Here is a 16,668-nt window from a genome sequence, read left to right on the forward strand (position 1 = left end):
TCATGGCAACATCAGATCCCCAACCCACTGAACAAGACCAGGGGTTGAACCCACATCTTCATGGATACTAGTCAGATTCATTTCCACTGAGCCACAACAGGAACTCCTGTAATTACACTTTATTTTCTACATGCTTTATAAGACTAATATACTTTGAAAAATTAGTATTACTAGCTAATGGTATTGTAGCTTTGTTTTGTAACTCCAGGTTATTTTTTACATAATTTAAGAAACTAATGAATTGTTTATTTATTTATTTATATTTATGGCCACACCTGTGGCATATAGAAGTTCCCAGGCTAGGGCTCGTAATGGAGCTGTAGTTGCAGGCCTACACCACAGCCACAGCAATGCCAGATCCTTAACCCATGGAGCAGGGCCAGGTATTGAACCTGCATCCTCATGGATACTGGATGGTTTTGTTAATGCCGAGTCACAATGGGAACTCCAACTTTAGGATTTTAAATGTAATCTCATGGTAACTATAATGAAAATAGCTATAGAATATACACAAAAGGCAATGAAAGAGGAATTTAAATATTTTAATACAAACCCCCCCCCCCATTAAACATAAAGGAAGACAGTAATGTGGTAAAATGTGGAACAAAAAGCTGTATCGCCTATAGAACACAAATAGGAAAATGACAGCAGTTAAGTCCCTTCTTATCAGTAAGCCTTAAAAAAGTAAAGACATTCTGACATATGCTACACTATAGATCACCCTCGAGGATCTCATGCTAAGTGAAATAAGCCAGTAACAAAAGGACAAATAATGTATGATTCCACCTATATGGGGTACTTAGAGTAGTAAAAAGTCATAAAGACAGAGAGTAGAATGGGAGTTGCCAGAAGTGGAGGAAAAGGGAAATGGGGAATTACTGGTTAATGGCTATGGAATTTCAGTTTTTTTTTTTTTCTTTTTGGCCACATCCATGGCATGTGGAAGTTCTCAAGCCAGCTATTGAACCTGTACCATAGCAGTGACCCAAGCCACAGCAGTGACAATGCTGGATCCTTAACTTGCTACAATACCAGGAAATGCATCAGTATACTTAAAATTACTATTTTTAGACTATTATAGGTGTATCTGTTTTTTTGTTTTTGTTTCTTTTGTCTTTTTGCCTTTTCTAGGGCTGCTCCTGCGGCATATGGAGGTTCCCAGGCTAGGGGTCTAATAGAAGCTATAGCTGCTGGCCTATGCCACAGCCACAGCACCTCGGGATCTGAGCTGTGTCTGCAACCTACACCACAGCTCACAGCAACGCCAGATCCCCAACCCACTGAGTGAGGCCAGGGGTCCAACCCGCATCCTCATTGTTCCTAGTCGGATTCATTAACCACTGAGCCACGACGGGAACTCCTATTATAGGTGTATTTGAACACAAAATTTTAAAAATCGGTTACTGATATATGCTACGGCATGATGTCCCTTAAAAAAACAATGCTAAGTGAGTTAAGTTGATCACAAAGATCACATATTACATAATTCCATTCACAGGGAAAGTCCAGAACAGGGAAATCTATAGAAACAGAAAGTAGATTAGCGACTGCCTGAGGCTGGCACTTGGAGGAGAAACTTGGTAAGTTAAGAGAAGTTAAAGAGGGAGGGAGTTTTTTTTTGGTTGTTGTTGTTCATTTTTGTTTTTGATGCTAGGGGCTGAATTGGAGCTGCAGCTGCTGGCCTATGCCACAGCCACAGCAATGCAGAATCTGAGCAGAATCTGTGACCCACACCACAGCTCACTGCAATGCCAGATCCTTAACCCACTGAACAAAGCCAGGGATCAAACCCAAATCCTCTTGGATACTAGTTAGGTTTATTGCTGAGCCACAAGGGGAACTCTCAGGAGGGAGTTTTGAGGTGATGAAAATATTTTAAAATTGACTGTGGTGATGATTGCATGTATCTGTGAATATACTGAAATTGCTGGACTATAAACTTTAAAGGAGTCCATTGTATAATATGCTTATTATATCTCAATAAAGCTGTTTAAATAAATAAATAAAATTCATTAGTTTTAATCCACTCTCTTAAGCATATTAAGTTTCCAGGTACATCCCAAATTTAAAAAACTTTTTTTTTTTTGGCCTACCTCAGAGTCGTAGAAGTTTCTGAGCCAGGGATTGAACCTACACCACAGCAGTGACCCAAGCCACAGCAGTGACAACACCTGATCTGATCCTTAAACTGCTAGGCCACCAGGGAACTCCAATCGCCTTTTTTTTTTTTTTTTAAATCAGTGAAAATTAGAATTTGGGAGTTTCTGCTGTGGCCAGAGGGTTAATGATCCTGCTTGTTTCTGTGGAGGTGCTGGTTCAATCTCCTGCCAGGTGCAGTGGGTTAAACGATCCAGCATTGCTGCAGCTGTGGCCTAGGTCTCAGCTCTGGCTAGGATTTGATCCCTGGCCCAGGGAACTTCCTTATGCCTCAAAAGCCAAAAAAGAGAGGAAAAAAAAGGAATTCTATATCTTAGGGATATGATAGTTGTTTGCATTTCAAAGTTCTCAAAAACAAACAAACAAACCCAAAAAAACCAAAAACGGATGAAATTTCCTTTTAGTGTAAGAAGTACACTTGAGAGTTTTACTCAACACATTTTTCGTAGCTTGTGGTTGATCTGAGAGGAGTTCCTATGTTCTAGCTTAGGGCTGTGTGTTCAAACATCCTACTAGAGCCAAGTTCTCTGGAGGCCATGGGATCTTTATCTAAAGTAACAAACTGCTGGGAGCCTCAACGCTGTCAACAGTCAAGGATGAAAACGGAGCCAGATTACCTAAGATCAGGTAAATTTTAGTGTGTTTGTAATCAAGGGTCACAGTTCCATGAGTGGCTTGGAAGTATTATCGATCCCAAGACCCTGATTCTGATAGGGCATCAGGCCCAACTGTTCTAGTCAGGCCTGGCCTGGGCGCTCCTGTTGTTCTGGACAAGGGCATTCCTCCATCTGGAAACTGACAGTAATTCCCTGTGCACTTGTTTCTCGCTTTCAGGAGCTTCAGTGTCAGACCAGGGATCGAAGACTAGTTCTGGTTAAATACAGATATTACTGGTGGGAGCAGACCAGAGCCATACTTTATTACAGATGACTGAGACCTGGGCACGAAGGGGCGGAGCTTTAGGAACTGTCCAATGAGGGATGCCGCTGGGAAAGGTGGGTGGAGCGACGCTGCGTCCGCGGCGTGGACTTTCCTACTCCCATAGATACTGATTGGGCTTGGTGTCTTGTTTACACGTGACCACCCCAGGTGGCTCTGCTGCTCCTTCTGTTGCGCTGCTGCCTGCACCAGTCGTGGGAGCTGCCGCGACTCTGGGGGACGCTGGAAGCCGAGAAGTGGTGAGTGTGCGAGACGGGGCGTCTAGAGGCAAGAGCTGGACGAAACTGGCTGTGACGGGACCCCTGCCTCTCTGCGGTCAGCTCCACGGTTTGCGGACTCGAGTCCCCCAGGCGCCCCGCCCAGACATTAGTCCCTGGGGCTTGCAGCGTGGGGAGCGGGGCCGGCAGCCGGGACCTTGGGGGTCCCATCCCGTCCTGAGCGCGGCAACTAACTAAGGCTTTGGTGCCGGAGCTTCTCTGGGTAGCTCCGTTTCCCCAGCCCATCGTCCGTCCCAGCTTGTGCGGTGACCACGGCGATGGTTAACGAGGGACAGTCCTCACTCAGTCTCCGTGGTTCGTGAGTGGGAGGATCTGTGGTCTCTGGGGCCCCCAGTCCTGTTTTCTCCTGAGTTTTCCAAATGTTTGAGGAGCAGTACTCAAGTCCAAGACCCTGTCCCTCCAGTCTAGCTCTTCCTAGGTTGCCGGTAAGTGCCTGAATGTCAGATCCTGTCTCATATTCTCAAACGCAAAATTCCGTGCTCCAGTCTCAGTGTCATTATCAACTATTTGCCCTCTTTTGTGCATTTCAGTATTTTAATTATTTTCCCACAGAGCCAAGGATGGCTTTTTAAAAGATTTATTTCTTGTCTGTGGATATTTTACACAAGAGAAAGCCGAGAATAACCACCTGAGACTGTGTGACATGAAATCCTTGTGCTTTTCTCTCCACAGTCTTTTCTATGTGAAGTCCTTTGGTTGGACTTTCCTCACGGGAAACTCATGGCTGATCTGTCCCGTCAGCATTGCCCCTCCCTGGGTTTGTCACCCTGAAAATATTAATTCGTTTATTTGAGCCTGTTTTTCAATAAGTGTAAATTTTGTTTAATCATTGGAGCTTTAAAGACAGTATAAAATATTTTCAGACAGCAGAAAGAGGTGAATTTCAGAGAAAATAAAATATTCCAGTATTACTTCACATTTGTTAAAAAAAAAAAAAAATATATATATATATATATTGCCCCTTTTTTCTATCCCTGAGCATGTGTAGTAAGTTTCTGAGGTCAGTTCTTTTCTTTGGGGTATTTCAAATTGAATTCCAGGGCTTAGCCTTGCAACACCTAAAGGTGTTCAAATATAAAAATTGTTTACAATGTGTTGCCAAGGAAATAATAATTAACTGACATCTTCATTTTTTGAAAGAATAGGTATTTGTGAGTTTTCTGGTTGAACTAGAAAAAGTGGCTTACGGTTTTCTTCTGTCCTTTGTACATAAATACCGAGTTTGAGTGAATTTGTTGGTTCTTCAAATACTAGGTTTGTGTCATTTAAAATTATCAGTGGTTGGAGTTAGCATTGTGGTTCAGTGGGTTAAAAACCCAACATAGTGTCCCTGAAAATGTGGGTTTGATCCCTGGCTTCACTCAGTGGGTTAAGGATCTGGTTTTGGCGTGGCTGTGGCATAGGCCCCAGCTGCAGCTCCTATTCGACCCCTGCCCAGGGAACCTCATATGCCATGGGTGTGGCTGTAAAAAAGAAGAAAAAAAAAAAAAGAAATTAGTGGTGGTCCAGAGGCACCTCCAGTGGGGAGCAAAGGCTTGTGGCTTGAGGCTGCAGAGGCAAGAACTTGAAGGCTCAGTTAATATTCTTGGAGAGCCTCTCCCTGCAAGTCTCTCAACTACTCACACTCACCACAGAAGGAGACTTTGTGTTGAGAACAACTACAGCCCTGGAAAGTAGGGATGCACATGCACATGGGAGTAGGGGATGGGAGTGGTACCCTTTCTGAAGTTGTAACTGTGGTTTTCCTGGGCCTGCTTTAGACATTAGATTTGAATTTTGCCGCCATGGTGTAGGTGTATTCAGGTAGTAATTTGTGCACATTGAGAAAGTCTGTAAAAGTCAGGAGTTCCTAAACAGAATCCTGCTGAGAGTTTCCTCACTTGTGAAAATTGAAGCCCGAGAGGCAGAGAATTTCCATTATTCTTCAGTGAGAAGAGGGCACGTGGAGCTTCCAGAGTTCATTGCTGTGGCTGCTTAGGCGTCCCCACCCTCCTTCACCAGGGAGAATCTGGACCCCAAGCTTGAGATGGCGTTTAACCTTCTGCATGTGGGTTTTCTTTCTCTCTCTCTTTCTTTCTTTTTTTTTGCGGGGGGGCGGGGGGGGGGGGTTAGGGCTGCACCTGTGGCACATGGGAGTTCCCAGGCTAGGGGTCAAATCGGAGCTACAGCTGCTGGCCTCCTGGCCTACACCACAGCCACAGCAATGCAGGATCCAAGCCACATCTTCGACCTATGCCACAGTTCACAGAAATGCCAGATTCATAACCCACTGAGTGAGGCCAGGGATCGAATCTGCATCCTCATGGATACTAGTTGCATTCTTAACCTGCTGAGACAAAACAGTGGTTTCCCTTAACACTTTGTAATTTTATTCTCTATGTGGGTAGGTAACTCTGGTTTCCCTTAACATTTTGTAAGTTTATTCTCTATGTGGGTACGTAACATTTTTAGTTTCTTAGGATGGAAATGTCAGTAGATTGAGAGATATAGTGATTAAGGCAAGAAAGTTGTAGAACCAAATAGACTATGTTCCTTTTGGGCAAGAGAATGGCAAGCTGTGAGATATGTTTAAATTCTCAGGTGCATTTTCATTTTTTGATCATTTTTTGTGCATGCACATCCCTGGAGAGCTTTGACTGTTAAAACGCTGTAGTATTCCTAAGGTAAATAAATTCCTATTTTAATGAATATGAGGAAAAAGTAATTGAATATTTGTTTCCTTTTTTGTTTGTTTGTTTATCTATTTATTTATAGCTGTGCCTGCAGCATGTGGAAGTTCCTGGGCCAGGGATTGAACCTGTGCCATAGCAGTGACAGTGCTGGATCCTTAGCCCACTGAGCCATCAGAGAACTCCTGAATTTTTATTTTAATTGATATGTGGAAAATTACTCAAAGCTTATGTAAATCTTTGAAAATCCTACTGCATTTAAGGGGCTAAACCCAAATCCCTAGTGAATTATAACATGCTACTCATTCCTGAATATACCTGCCTATGTAGATTTAGTGGAAGGACAAAATGATGCAGCCTGTTGTTTTAGTTAGAAAGAAATTTGAAGATGTACATTTTGTCTATAAAAACTAATCAATAGTTTAAGAAAGAAATAGATAATTTTATTCAAACCAACCTGAGGATTCTTATCAGGAGGCAAGTTTTTCAGAAAGCTCTGAGGACTATTCTACCTGTTATAAGTCAAAGCACAGTTACATACATTTTCAAGACAAAGAAATGTACGTGAAAATGACATAATGAAATTTTACATAGTCCAGATCTGCACATACAAGGTGAGTGGTGGGTAATTGTGACTCCTTAGATGGTTGAGAAAAGATTGCTGTCCTTTAAGGAGTTAAGTTACTGGAATCAGAAGAAAATTGCTCTTTATGATTGAACAGGCATTACTGTCTTTGAGGGTGTATGGTTAATGTATAGTGTAGATGCACACTGCACAAAAAAAGGGGAGAAGTGGCCCAAGCAGGCAGAGAGAATTTTTATATTTAAATTTTCTTTGGTCTTAAAATGTAAATTTTATCAATCCCCCCCCCCTTTTTTTTGTCTTTTTGCTATTTCTTTGGGCCGCTCCCTTGGCATATGGAGGTTCCCAGCCTAGGGGGCCAATCGGAGCTGTAGACGGTGGCCTACGCCAGAGCCACAGCAACGCAGGATCCGAGCCGCATCTGCAACCTACACCCCAGCTCACAGCAACGCCGGATCTTTAACCCACTGAGCAAGGGCAGGGATCGAACCCACAACCTCATGGTTCCTAGTCGGATTCGTTAACCACTGCACCACGACGGGAACTCCATATACCACAACTTCTTAATCCATTCATCTGTCATTGGATATCTAGGTTGTTTCCATGTCTTGGCTATTGTGAGTAGTGTCACAGTTAACATAGGGGTGCATGTATCTTTTTCAGTGAAAGCTTTGTCTGGATATATGCCCAGGAGTGGGGCTGTTGGATCATATGGTAGTTCTATATTTAGTTTTCTGAGCAACCTCTGTGCTGTTTTCCATAGTGGTTGTACCAATTTACATTCCCACCAAGAGTGTAGGAGGGTTCCCTTTTCTCCACACCCTCTCCAGCATTTATTATTTGTAGACTTACTAATGATGGCCATTCTGAACCATGTGAAGTGGTACCTCGTTGTAGTTTTGATTTGCATTTCTCTAATAATTAGTGATGTTGAGCCTTTTTTTCATGTTTCTGTTGGCCATCTGTATGTCTTCTATGGAGAAGTGTCTGTTTAGGTCTTCTGTCCATGTTTCAATTGAGTTGCTTGTTTTCTTGCTGTTGAGTTGTATGAGTTGTTTGTATATTTTGGAGATTAGGCCCTTGTTGGTTGCATTGTTTGCAGCTATTTTCTCCCATTCCATAGCTTGTCTTTTTTTTTTTTTTATGATTTCCTTTGCTGTGCAAAAGCTTGTAAGTTTGATTAGGTCCCATTGGTTTATTTTTGTTTTTATTTATTTATTTATTTATTTTGTCTTTTTGCCATTTCTTGGGCCACTCCCGCGGCATATAGAGGTTCCCAGGCTAGGGGTCAAATCGGAGCTGTAGCTGCCGGCCCTTGCCAGAGCCACAGCAACGTGGGATCCAAGCCGCATCTGCGACCTACACCACAGCTCACGGCCACGCCAGATAGTTAGCCCACTGAGCAAGGGCAGGGACGGAACCCGCAACCTCATGGTTCCTAGTCGGATTCGTTAACCACTGCGCCATGACGGGAACTCCTGTTTTTATTTCTATTGGCTTGAGAAACATTTGTATGGTTGATGTCAGAGAATGTTTTGCCTATTTTGTCTTCTAGGAGTTTTATGGTGTCTTGTCTTATGGTTAAGTCTTTGAGCCATTTTGAGTTTATTTTTGTGCATGGTGTGAGAGTGTGTTCTAGTTTCATTGATTTATATGCAGCTGTCCAGTTTTGCCAGCACCACTTGCTAAAGAGACTGTCTCTTTTATATTCTTGTCTCCTTTGTTGAAGATTAATTGACCATAGGTGTCTGGGTTTATTTCTGGCATGTCTGTTCTGTTCCATTGGTCTGTATGTCTGTTTTTGTGCCAGTATCACACTGTCTTGATTACTGTAGCTTTGTCTGAAGTCTGGGAGAGTTATGCCTCCTACTTGGATTTTGTTCTTCAGAATTGCTTTGGGAATTCTGGGTCTTTTATGGTTCCATATACATTTTTGGATTGTTTGTTCTAGTTCTGTGAAAAATGTCATGGTTAATTTGATAGGGATTGAATTAAATATGTAGATTGCTTTGGGTAGTATGGCCATATTAACAATGTTAAGTCTCTAATCCAGGAGCATGGAATATCTTTCCATTTCTTTGAATCCTCTTTAATTTCCTTGATTAATGTTTTATAGTTCACAATGTATAAGTCTTTCACCACCTCGGTCAGGTTTATTCCTTGGTATTTAATTTTTGGGGCATGCAATTTTAAAAGGTATTTTTATGTTCCTTTTCTAATATTTCATTGTTAGTATATAGAAATGCAACCTATTTCTGAATGTTAATCTTGTGTGCTGCTACTTTTTTTTTTTAAATTTTTTAGGGCTCCATTCTCAGAATATGGACGTTCCCAGGCTAGGGGTTGAATCGGAGCTACAGCTGCCGGCCTATACCACAGCCATAAGTGATGCCAGATCCGGCCATGTCTGTGACTTACACCACAGCTCATGGCATCACCAGATCCTTAACCCACTAAGTGAGGCCAGGGATTGAACCCTCATCCTCATGGATCCTAGTTGGGTTCATTACCACTGAGCCATGGTGGGAATTCCATATCCTACTACTTTACTGAATTCGTTGATCAGTTTGAGTAGATTTTTTTGTGGAGTCCTTAGGATTTTCTATATATAGTCATCTGCATAGGGTGAAAATTTTACGTCTTCTCTTCCAACTTGGATACCTCTTATTTCTTTTGCTGTGGCTAGGACTTCCAATACCATGTTGAATAAAAGTGGTGAGAGTGGTCATCCTTGTCTTGTTCCAGATTTTTTCTTGGTTGAGTATCATATTGGCTGTGGGTTTGTGTTAAATGGCTCTTATTATGTTAAGGTTTGTTCCATCTGTACCCACTTTTGTAAGAATCTTTATCATGAATGGATATTGGATTTTATCAAATGCTTTTTCTGCCTTTATTGAGATCATCAAAGTGACTTTTGACTTTTCTTTTGCTAACGTGGTATATGATGATTGATTTGCTTATGTTGAACCATCCTTGTGAACCTGGGATGAATCCCACTTGGTCATGGTGTATGATCTTTTTTTTATATGTTGTTGGATTCAGTTGATTATAATTTTGTTGAGAATTTTTGTATCTGTATTCATCAAGGATATTGGCCTATAATTTTCTTTTTTGGTGGTATCTTTTTCTGGCTTTGGTATCAGGGTGATGATGGCTTCATAGAATGTCTTTGGGAGTGTTCCTTCTTCAATCTTTTGGAAAAGTTTAAGAAGGATGGGTATAAGTTCTTCTTTGTATGTTTGGTAGAATTCACCTGTGAAGCTGTCTAGTCCTTGGCTTTTGTTTATAGGGAGTGTTTTTATTACATATTCAGTCTCATTTCCAGTAATTGGTCTGTTCAACTTGATTCAGTTTTGGTGGGCTAAATGTCTCTAGAAAGTTGTCAGTTTCTTCTAGGTTGTCGAATTTGTTGGCATATAATTGTTCATAGTATTCTCTCTTTTTTTTTTTATTTCTGCAGAATCATTTGAGATTTCTCCTTTTTCACTTATCTTATTCTCTCTCTTTTCTTCTGGGTGAGTTTGGCCAGAGGTTTGTTGATTTTGTTTACCCTTTCAAAGAACTAGCTCCTGATTTTTTTATTTCTATTGTTTTTTTTATCCTCTGTTTTATTGATTTCCTCTCTGATGTTTATGGTTTTCTTCCTCTTGCTGACTTTAGGTTATGTTTGTTCCTCTTTTTCTGGTTCTTTTAGGTGGTAGTTTATGTTGTTGATTTGAGATTTTCTTGTTTTTTGAAGAAGACCTGTATCTCTATGAAATTCCCTCCAAGAAATGCTTTTGCAGCATCCCGTAGATTTTTGTATGTTTGTGTTTTCATTTGTCTCAAGGTATTTTTTAATTTCCTTTTTGATTTCCCCATTGCTTTTTTAGTAGCATGTGTTTAGTCTCCATGTAGTCAGTTTTTTTTCTCATTTCTTTTCCTGTGATTGATTTCTAGTTTCATGCCATTGTGGTCAGAGAAGATGCTTGAAATAATTTCTATACTCTTAAAAATTTGTTGAGGTTATTTTTGTGCCCCATTATGTGGTCAATCCTGGAGAATATTCCATATGTGCTTGAAAAGAATGTATATTCTGGGGTGGTTTTTTTGGGGATGTAATAGAGTGTTTTTGTTAACAGAAATTTCAAGTTAAATCATGTATCCACCAAAATGACTTCCCCATCCTCAGTATGTGAAAATTTCTTCCATTAGAGTGTATGAAATGATAAGTTAGTACATGCAACTTATGTCAAGATTAGTAATATTTGTGTGTAATTAAAGGTATGGAGCAGTTGTGGAGGTCATGGTGGAAAGCTGGAGGTGAGTAGTAAGAGAAGGCACTGGGCAGCGAAGGTCTCTTACCAGGGGTTGACTGATAAAGAGGCATGAGCCTCCTGGGGAAAGTGTATTCTTTATTAATTTTCAGAATGGTGAAGATAGTAGTAACCTTTGCCAGATATCTCTGTAGATATAGGAGTATAAGGGTGTCCATTTTAGCAGAGAACAAGGAATATACCAGGATCATGGGCTAAGCAGACAGTGAGCTCAGAAACATAATGGAATTCCTAATATTAAATGGGGAAAAAAGCAGTAAATACCTTATGTCTACTTTGTGCTTTAGGAGAGATGGTGCATAGGGTCACTGAGACAGAGGTTTTAGTGTCAGGACGAGTTTGTCTCCAGTGCGGGGGGTGAGGTCATTTCTGAAGGCAAGTCTTGGGCAGGGATGATGTCATTTGAGGTGGTATCCTTTCCACTGGTGACCTTTGTCATCCAAAAAATAATGAAGGAGGCTGGGGGGGGTCCCTGAATTGCAATTCAGGAAATTCCTCTTGTGGCTCAGTGGGTTATGAACCCAGCTAGTATCCATGAGGATGTGGGTTCAGTCCCTGGCCTTGCTCAGTGGGTTAAGGATCCAGCATTGCCTCGGGGTGCTGCATAGGTCCCAGATGTGGCTCAGATCTGGCATTGCCGTGGCTGTGGCATAGGCTGGCACCTGCAGCTCTGATTCGACTCCTAGCCTGGGAACTGCTATATGTTGCAGGTGTAGCCCTACAAAGGAAAAAAAAAAAAAGAATTGCAATTCAGGAGACACAGATTTAGGTAACCCTGAAAGAATGTTCTGGGGATGAGAAAGAGTCAGGGAATTATAAAGACAAAAAGCCTTGAGATTGTTAAAAGTTTCTTTTTCTTTTCTTCTTTTTTTTTTTTGTCTTTTTGTCTTTTTGCCAAAAGTTTCTGGTGAGACCTCTGGATTGGCTTCCCCCCCCCCCTTTTTTTTTCTTTTCTTTTTAGGGCTGAATTTGCCGCATATGGAGGTTCCCAGGCTAGGGGTCTAATTGGAGCTACAGCTGCCGGCCTACGCCACAGCAATGCCAGATCTGAGCCACATCTTCGACCTACACCACAGCTCATGGCAACGCTGGATCCTTAACCCACTGAGTGAGGCCAGGGATCAAACCTGCGCCCTCAGGGGTGCTAGTCAGATTCGTTTCCACTGTGCCACAATGGGAACTCCCCTGTGATTGGCTCTTAATTGAAATTTCTGAGTTAGGATATATTTGTCCTTAAAGAATGCCAACTAAGAAATGTGGCTTGCCAGCTGGTTCTACCAGAATTGAGTCACTAGCTATTGCAGTCACTGACATATAGTATGCTCTGGAAAGAATTCAGAGAAAGAAGAGATCAGGAATGAGGCACTTGGTGTTCTGGAGAAATTGGCAGAACTGTCCCTGAGAAAGAGATTTTCAGGAGAAAATTTTCTAAGCCCAGATTCTTGCATCTTCCCATGCTTAGAAAATTAGTAAAATCATTAGCTAAGATTTCTGTTCCTCCTGACTAGCAGTAACCGTCTACCAAGGTGTGTGCTTGATTGCACGTACACCTTCTCCAGAATCACATATATACTGGCCTCTCCCCTACTTACTCTTTGGAGAAGTTCCTCAGAGCTCTCTGAGCTGCTCTTTTCTGGACTGTGGACCTCATTGAGTCCCCAAATAAAACTGAACTCACAGCTCTCATGTTATATAGGGTTTTTTGGTGTTTTTTTTGTTTTGTTTTGTTTTTTAGTCAACAGGAATCACTAGTTATTTTAGGGTAGAGGTCTGGTCTGATAAGTATCTTGTTTCTGGAAGATGTTCTGAGTAACTTCATTAGGACAATAAGGGGTCAAAAGGTCAGATTCCATCCAGATTGAGATGGGCATCAGGCACACTTTCTTAATAGCCTCCCACCTGCATTTTAGAGAGCAACACTGACTCCATTTTTATTTTCCTTTCACAGCTCCTAGGCCATGGTGATGTTGTCTGGGATGTGGGACTGAGGTATCCATTCTAGGTGGAGCCCTATCAGTTGATAGGAATCACCCCTAGTCTGGGAACCTCTGTATGCCAAGGGTGCAGCCCTAGAAAGACAAAAAAAAAAAAAAAAAAGATAGGTTAAGGCCAGGTCTGGCTCTGGGTTGGTTAGTTGAGTGTCAAAGGCATGTTCCTAGGTGGACTCTTTGCTATCTCAGGAATTCACTAGGAGTTCCCATTGTTGTTCAGGGGGTTAAGAACCTGACATAGTCTCCATGAGGATGTGTGTTCTATCTCTGGCCTCATTCAGCGGGTTAAGGACCTGGCATTGCCATAAATGGTCATGTAGGTTTCATATGCAGCTCTGATCTGGTGCCATGGTGGCTATGGTGTAGGCAGGCAGCTGCAGCTCTGATTTGATACCTAGCCCAGGAATTTCCATATGCCAGAGATGTGACCTTAAAAAAAAACAAAAAGGATTTCCCATTGTGGCTCAGTGGTTTGAGAGCCTTACTAGTATCCATGAGGATGTGGCTTTGATCCCTGGACTTGCTCAGTGGGTTAAGGGTTTAGCTGCAGGATCCGAGCTGTGTTTATTACCTATACCACAGCTCATGGCAATGCCAGATCCTTAACCCACTGAGTGAGGCCAGGGATCAAAACCACATTCTCATGGATACCAGTCAGGTTCTTAACCCTCTGAACCACAGTGGGAACTCCTGTACCTTTTTTTTTTGATTCCATATGTAAGTTATATCATTTGATGATTGTCTTTTCACTGTCTAATTTCACTTATATGATAGTCTCTAGGTCCACCCATGTTGCTACAAATGGCATTATTTCATTCTTTTTTATGGCTGAGTAGTATTCCATTGTATATATGTATCACATCTTCTCAAACCATTTCATTGACAGACAAGATTTGGGCTTTTCTTGGAGTTCCTGTTGTGGCTCAGTGCTTAATGAATCCGACTAGGAACTATGAGGTTGCGGGTTTGATCCCTGGCCTTGCTCAGTGGGTTCAGGATCTGGCATTGCCGTGAGCTGTGGTGTAGGTCACAGACATGGCTCAGATCCCATGTTGCTGTGGCTGTGGCATAGGCCAGCGGCTACAGCTCTGATTCAACCCCTAGCCTGGGAACCTCCATATGCTGTGGGAGCAGCCCGAGAAATGGCAAAAAGACAAAAAAAAAAAAAAAAGATTTGGGCTTTTCTTAAACCTGGAAAGTATAAAGAACACCTCACAGTGGATTCCTACAACCTAGAGGCTGTGGTCTCACCAAATAAACTCCTATTCCCAGTCCCCATATTTATGGATATTACTGACTACCAATTGGGAAATATCTTGCTATCACCAGATTTTTTTTTGTCTTTTTGTTGTTGTTGTTGTTGTTGTTGTTGTTGTTGTTGTTGCTATTTCTTGGGCCGCTCTGCGGCATATGGAGGTTCCCAGGCTAGGGGTTGAATCGGAGCTGTAGCCACCGGCCTACACCAGAGCCACAGCAACGCGGGATCCGAGCCGCGTCTGCAACCTACACCACAGCTCACGGCAATGCCGGATCGTTAACCCACTGAGCGAGGGCAGGGACCGAACCCGCAACCTCATGGTTCCTAGTCGGATTCGTTAACCACTGCGCCACGACGGGAACTCCACTATCACCAGATTTGACCAAGTGTTCTGTTCAGGGTCTGTTTCAATGATTCTTAGATACCCCTTTACCTGCTTACCCTCAGGGAACCTCAACGCCATTGCCAGTGCACACAGCCTCTGCAGGCAAGACCTGAACTGTAGCCACCTGCTCCAGCAGCAGAGGTATGACATGACATTAACGATGCTCTCCTCTGAGGACATTCATTTCACATTTAGAACATATAAATATTGGAAAAAGGACACATCCTTGTCTTCTTCCTGATCTCGCCAGCAAAGCATCTTGTTTCTCATCAAGTATGACATTAGCTTGCAGGTTTCTTATAGATGTTTCTTTTCAAAAGGAGGCAATCCCCTCTATCCCAGTTTTCTCATTTGCTATCATAAATGGATGTTGGGTTTTTTTTTATTACTCAATGAATTTTATTACACTTATAGTTGTGCAATGATCATCACAACCAAATTTTATAGCATTTCCACCCCAAACCCTCAGTGCATCTCATCACCCACGCAGATGTTGAGGTTTTTTTATTTTTTATTTTTTTAATTTTTAATTTTTTTTTTAGGCCCCATGGCACATGAAAGTTCCCAGGCTAGGGGTTGAATTGGAGTTGTAGCTGCTGGCCTATGCCACAGCAACACCACATCCAAGCTGAGTCTGTGACCTACACCAGAGCTCACGGCAACACTGGATCCTGAACCCACTGAGCAAGGCCAGGGATCAAACCCTCACCCTCGTGGATACTAGTTGGGTTTGTCACTACTGAGCCACAATGGGAACTATGGTTTTTTTAAAAATGCTTTTACATTTTCATTTACCTCTTTTCATTGTTAAGATTAGTCATTTCCATCTTCCCTCCTTTTTTCCCTCAGCTAGCTTGACTAGATGTTTATCAGTTTTATTAACCTCCAAGAACTAGATTTTGGTCTTGTTGATCGCTCACAATTACAGTGACTTCTAATTTTTTGACATATGAATTATGTGTTATTATTTTGGGTTTCATGATTTCTTAAATCTCTAAATATAGAGAGGCCATTATGTTTATCTTACATCAGCCATCATTTTTCCTTTTTAGGGCCGCTCCTGTGGCATATGGAGGTTCCCAGGCTAGGGGTCTAATCAGAGCTGTAGCAGCTGGCCTACGCCAGAGCCACAGCAATGTGGGATCCAAGCCGAGTCTGTGGCCTACACCACAGCTCACGGCAACGCTGGATCCTTAACTCACTGAGCAAGGCCAGGGATCGAACCCACAACCTCATGGTTCCTAGTCGGATCCGTTAACCACTGCGCCACGATGGGAACTTCTCAGCCATCATGTTTTGAGTTCTTTGTTAGAAGGAGAGCCTGTTTTCTATAATTAGTATTCTTTGGTATTGTACATGCCTACTCTAAAGAAGAGTGCCCAGTAAATTGAACAGTCATATCTCATTATATCTCATGTATCAGTTATTATTGTCCTTGAAAGAAAAACAGAACCAAATCTCAATTATACTACATTTTCTCTCCTCAGTAGAGAGGGGATCCAGACCCATCTCTCTGTCACTAGGTTACATAGCTATTAAATGCATGTCATTCTGGGCATTTTACTAATTGCTTTTCCTGGACTTTCTACCTGAATCCTTACACCACCATAAGGAAATGGGATTATTATTATTATTATTATTATTTTTTGTCTTTTTGCCATTTCTTGGGCCGCTCCCGTGGCATATGGAGGTTCCCAGGCTAGGGGTCTAATCGCAGCTGTAGCCGTCAGCCTACACTAGAGCCACAGCAACTCGGGATCCAAGCTGCATCTGCAACCTACACCACAGCTCATGGCAGCGCCGGATCGTTAACCCACTGAGCAAGGGCAGGGATCGAACCCACAACCTCATGGTTCCTAGTCAGATTTGTTAACCACTGCGCCACGATGGGAACTCCTGAGATTATTATTATTAAAATTATACAAATGATGAAACAGAGGCATGTAGAAAGGTAAAGCAATACGTTAATACGCACAACACACAAAAATGTTCTTTGAAAAGTTTATCAGAACGTGTTACTTGGTGTTTATAAGAAGAGAGAATAAGCAGGTACAGTAGTAACGTAGTATACGTTAAAGAAAAATAAACTAAG

General features: G+C 42.0%; 1 long non-coding RNA gene across 1 annotated transcript in view; it reads left to right on the top strand.

Annotated features, from left to right (window-relative positions):
- Positions 1–3,016: 3,016 nt before the first annotated feature.
- Positions 3,017–16,668, top strand: part of LOC125125647 (uncharacterized) — a 51,005-nt gene continuing 37,353 nt past the window's right edge. The window contains exon 1 of the long non-coding RNA XR_007134454.1: positions 3,017–3,335. This is a non-coding gene — a long non-coding RNA (uncharacterized LOC125125647). The remainder of the gene's footprint in view (positions 3,336–16,668) is intronic.

Source organism: Phacochoerus africanus, chromosome 4 (genome assembly GCF_016906955.1).
Source record: "Phacochoerus africanus isolate WHEZ1 chromosome 4, ROS_Pafr_v1, whole genome shotgun sequence".
Taxonomy (NCBI): Eukaryota; Metazoa; Chordata; class Mammalia; order Artiodactyla; family Suidae; genus Phacochoerus; species Phacochoerus africanus.